At 51.8% G+C, this 5,599-nt stretch overlaps 1 non-coding gene across 1 annotated transcript; it reads right to left on the minus strand.

Annotated features, from left to right (window-relative positions):
* Positions 1–5,129: 5,129 nt before the first annotated feature.
* Positions 5,130–5,236, minus strand: LOC144780501 (U6 spliceosomal RNA). Its single transcript, XR_013600751.1, has one exon. It is a non-coding gene; the product is annotated as a U6 spliceosomal RNA (small nuclear RNA).
* Positions 5,237–5,599: the final 363 nt, after the last annotated feature.

The following is a 5,599-nucleotide window of genomic DNA, read 5'->3' on the forward strand; positions in this document are numbered from 1 at the left end:
GGATCAGAGGAGGCTGACGGCGTAGTGCAGCAGGGGCCTCCAGAGGTGACAGTAGCTTAGCGGAGCACTGGGCCAAAGCAGCACCTGTGGTACACTGCAGGTGATGACATTGGTGAGGGCACCACATGGGGTGACCTGGTGGTGGAGAGGCTCCCGGGTCGTTGTGAATCCAGGTACTCCAGCACCAATATGCTGTGCGGGGTGGGATAGCCTGCAGGCAGCAACGGGGTAACACAGGATCGAACCTGCCTCATCACAGCGTAGCGAGCCAATGAGGTCTGGCCATGTGGTGAGACCTTGTGCCCTGAGTCCCAGACAAACACAGACACACACAGTGGGTGCAAGTATCGACAAAAGTCCACAAGTGACCTAATGCCCGTTTATTTATAACCTCGGACGAGCCCGGCCTTAGGCTTGTGGTGGTGGATCCTTTGTAGTGTAGAGGCCGGGTGGCACTCTACCACGTGTTTTTTTGATGCTATCATTTATTTTTTGTGTGCAATTTTACTGTACTAAATTGTGTTTACTTTGTATTTGTGAACACATTATATGTTGTACAATACTCAAGTATATTTGGGCTAAGATCAAACTATATATATATATATATATATATATATATATATATATTACCTACGGGCGGTCGCCAGTAGGTATATATAGTTAGGATTTTTTCTCTATGGGATTTTTGAAAATTCTATGTCTAATAACTTTGGCGTTTGTGGACGGAATTGGCTGAAATTTTCAGGAAAATGGCACATTTTGTTTCTGAACATCATATAGTGGGGGGTGGGTTGCACACCATATTTCCATCACAGTTCACTAACCTAAATCTAGCGTGCTCAATGGTGCCGAGCCCAGCTCCAAAGGCTCGTGATTAATATTAAACACAACAGTGGGACACTATTAGAAGTGCCCCTAACCATGGCACAGTTGCTGCTATCTGCGTTTGCAGTAATATCTTTCAATGTCATCCATTTGTCACTTGTAATCCTTATTTAATCTTCTTTTCATGTTTTGTGCTCATAATTTAGACCACATGCAAGTACAAAGCCAATTTTCAAAGTTTCTCATATTCGAGATGGGCCATCCGTGCCTCTTCATTCAAGAATACGCAGAAGTGCTCGATTCATCCAAAAGCAGTTTATTAACATAACCCAATGCATTTCGGGCCATCAGGGGCCCTTCGTCAGGGGTACACTGTGAAAACAATTAATCACCAATAAGTACACTGTGCGCATTTTCATATACAACATTGCCGCTTATAAAGTTCATTACACAGAAAAATATTGGTAATCTTGGCTATCATGGACTGCAAGACGCGCTGCGTGTTACCCAAACATTTTATCATATATCCTCTTGTCAACAATTGTGCGCTGCTGCTATACATGGCATAGTGCTTTATAAACAATCCTGATGCAAATAACTGCAATACTCGTGTGTTAAAAATAAAAACTCAGCCTGCACTATTAACCCCTTTTACCCACATGGTGATTCCCCAACGTCCTACCCTTCAATTCACATTCCTCATTACATATTTCCTCACGTTGCTATCTCAAAACTTGTTCCTCACTTTTCCCTTCCCAAGCGTTTTTTAACTGGTCATCCTTAACTGATAAACACCTCTCCTAAACAAACATTCAATGTTCTTGCAAAATGAGCTAGTAAACCAAACGCTTTCCTTCAATATCCCCCTCACACGTACCTGCTGTTAAACATACTTCCTCCTTTCAGTTCTGAAAAAGTCTTTCTAGTCCCCGACGGAACCTCCTCGCTTTAAAAAAGAGCTGCTAAAACCCCTCCTCCCCCACGTGCTTTTCCCATTACGCTGATCATTTGCACCTGAGACATTACACATTCTAAAGGCCTTCTATCATACTACCAATACCATGTTGCATCGCGTCAGTAAATAAAAATAAAAGTAAAAAGTCCATTCCTTAACACATGTGTTGACCATAGAGGAATTGTGCCTAAATACGATCTGGGACATAAAGCGCTAGTCCGTCAGATTAATGTTTCCATGATTAATGCTTGCACTCCAGCTGGCTGCTGACGCTCCTAAGAAAATAAACTGGTGAACTGAAACGTGATGGTACACATGCAAGCTGTACCATCACGTTTCAGTTCACCAGTTTATTTAGGCACAATTCCTCTATGGTCAACACATGTGTTAAGGAATGCTATGATTACGTATGGTAATCCCCATTACTCTTAGTCCTACTCGTCCTCGACCCAGTCATCACACATGAGGTATTCCACACGACAGGAAACAAAACAGGAAACGCTTTTAGACTCCACCCACCCTCCTGTCAGGTGCTATAACACACCTCACCACCAGAAGCAAATCCTGATGTACCAAGCACCAAAGGCCTGGAAAGGGAGGGCGGGCGGGTTGTATGACTGGGTCGAGGACGAGTAGGACTAAGAGTAATGGGGATTACCATACGTAATCATAGCATTACCTCTACGTCCCTCGTCCTCGACCCAGTCATCACACATGAGGCATACCAAAGCAACGCCCAAACAGGCCTTTGGCAACCCACACACAACAAGGCACAGACCAGACACAAAGGAGTGCAGCAAGACAAAGTTGCAAGAAAACAACAGAATCACAGCGGAGGGGAAAATCCCCACAGCCAGCAACACCCCACGACCAAAAACAAGTCCGGTCAGACAAGGCACAACCCCACCAATAGGGTCGCACGAATGCGGACTCGGAGGCCCAGGACCCAGCCCGACAAATCCACTAAGAGACACACCCAGGTAAACAGCCCAGGAGGCAGACACGCCCCGAGCGGAACGCGCCAGGACACCCGTCGGACTGGGCAAACCAGCACCAAGATAGGCAAGAGCAAAGACCGCCAGAAACCAGCGATCCAAAGAGAGCCAGGAAGCAGCCGTAGCCAAACCAGCCAAGCCAAATGACACGGAGAGAGAGGCAGAAGAGCGAAACACCCCAGAACGAGCCACAGAAAGTACAAGGCACGGTCGAGGCCAAAGGAAAGAACAGAAAGCCACCAGGCACGACAGAAATTCAAGGCCCACAGACTCCAAAGGACAAAAGGGGAAAACTGTAAAACCCCCAAGACCAAGGAGACACCCCAAGGGGGTGCCAAAGAGCGACCAGAAGGAGAAGAGAGAAATTCCGAAAAAGGCAAGAAAACCAACAAGCCATCAGAAGGAAGAAAGGAAGGAATCCGGGACCCGGAAGGCACGGAAAGCAGCCCAAAGGCCCAGCAAGACAACCAGAGGAGGAACACCACCTCAAAAAAGAAGACCAGCTCTCCGAAGAGGAAGACAAAGTAGACTTCCCACGAGAAGCCCGCAGCACCAAAGCAAGTGGTCGGGCAGACCACGGGTCCCAAGAGACATCCGTCCAACCCCCAAACCGCCAAGGAGAGGGGAACCAGAAAGAGGGACGGAGATCACAGAGGAGAGGGGCGACGGGGCAGAAGCCAAGGAGGCCCCATCACCAGGCCCAGCAGAAGAGGAAACCAGGACCACCTCGGCCAGCGAGGCAGCACTGCCACCACCTGAGCCCCCTCCCGCAGAACCGTCAGCAGAAAGGCAGGAAACAAAGGAAAGGGAGTAAAGGCACAGAAAAACCAGGGAGGCCAAAGGAGAGACAGGGCATCCACCCCCCCTGTGCACACCACTGGAGACCCGGAGTAGAACAGGGGCACCAGGGCATCGGACCCCGAGGCAAACAAGACCAGAGCCGGAGTCCCGAACCCCAGGCAAAGCTTCCGAAAGGGCCCGGGAGCCAAACACAGGGACAGAGATGAGGGAAACCACCGACTCAGGGAGCCCGCCACCACATTGACCACACCCCCAATGAGTGGAGTAGACAGGGCCAGAAGAAGAAGCTCCGCCCAAGCCGAGATGGAACAAGCCACCAGATTCAGGGAAGAACCGTGGGGCCTCCCCGTGAGATTCAGAGATGCCACAGTCACTGCGTAGCCCGATCGCACCATGACATGGCAACCTTCCAGACGAAGACGAAAATAACGAAGCGCCCACTCCACTGCAAACAACTCCCTCCAGTTGGACGACCTGCGAGACTCCGACGGGAGCCAACGCGCCAGCACCACCCAACGGGCCAGAGTCGCGCCCCAGTCCGAGGTGCAGGCATCCGTGGTCACAACCAGAGGAGGAGGGAGACGAAACAACATCCCCACGGAAAGGCGGGAGGGGTCCAGCCACCACGGAGAGCAGACACAACATCCAGAGACCTAGGAACAGGAACCGCAAAGTCCAGGACAGTAAAGGGGACCCACCGCTGCACATGCCACAGCAGAGGCCGCAGAGGAACCCAGGCCCAACAAAAATTTCCAGGTCCGTGGAAATTTGAGCCCAAGACCCGCCGAGGCGGGGAATTGAACCCTGGTCCCGGGCTAGACCCCCGCATCAGGGTCTGACGCTCCAACCATGGAGTCCACTGAAAACAGAAGCAGCCATGTGGCCACGAACCTCCAGCCACTGAAGGATGGGAGCCGAGGCTCGGGACAACAAGCACCACAGCAAGGAATGGAGGCGACGAATCCGGGCGTCCGGCAGGAACACCCCGCCCAACACAGAATCGAACACTGTACCGATGAAGGTCCTCCGGGTCGCAGGCTCCAGGCGACATACAGGCAAGTTGAACAAAAACCCGTGGTCCCTGAGCACAGACACGGACAAGAGAAGGTGGCGAGACACAACCTCCAGGGACGGAGCCTGAACCATCCAGACACCCAAATACGGGAACACAGACACCCCCAGGAGATGTAGATGGGCCACCAAGGGAGCCACCACCATGGTGAACACCCGGGGGGCGGACCGAAGACCAAAGGGGAGGACGCAGAATGGCCAGCGCTGATCCTCCAGGCAGAATGCAGGAAATGCCAAACCGTCACAGCCACCGGGACGTGCAGACACGCATCCCTGAGGACGAGCGTGGAGAACACCCAACCCGACAGGACAAACGGAAGAACCATCAGGAGGGCCTCCATCAAGAACGGGAGCATCCGTACGAACAAGTCCAGACCCCGTACAACAAGGCCAGGTGGCGGCATCAGCGAGAACGTCCCAAAGGGCGGTCCAGTCAGGAACGCCGCGGACCAGACCCGGCACCCCTCAGGGACCATGTGTATACTTTAAAGGAACGCTCCACGAATTAGCGAGGCAACCTTGCGCAGGGGCCAAGCAAATCTTCTCTGTATCGTTCCAATCATAGTATATGTGCTGCCGAAGCGAGCACTGCAGAAACACCTCCAGCGAGACACCAAACAGACGGGCACCAGAGAAAGGCAGCCGCAAAGCCAAGGAACGCGGGGCCGCGTCCGACATCCAATCCCGCAGTAATAGGACACGGTGGGCAGCAACAGAGGAACCACAGGACACAGCAGAAGCCCACCATACAGGAACAAAGGTGATGGCCGACAGAAACACCACCAGGTGCTCCATAGACTCCAGCAACTCCGGACAACTGGCACCCTTCTGCATGGACGAAAACAGGGACTCGAAATCGGCCAGCAAAGACAGGGCAACGTACCCCCAAAAAATGCCAGAACGAACAGCCAGATAAGAAGCGGCAGAAGACATCCACAGGGCAGAAACTACC

The sequence above is a fragment of the Lissotriton helveticus genome, chromosome 1_1 (genome assembly GCF_964261635.1).
Source record: "Lissotriton helveticus chromosome 1_1, aLisHel1.1, whole genome shotgun sequence".
NCBI lineage: Eukaryota > Metazoa > Chordata > Amphibia > Caudata > Salamandridae > Lissotriton > Lissotriton helveticus.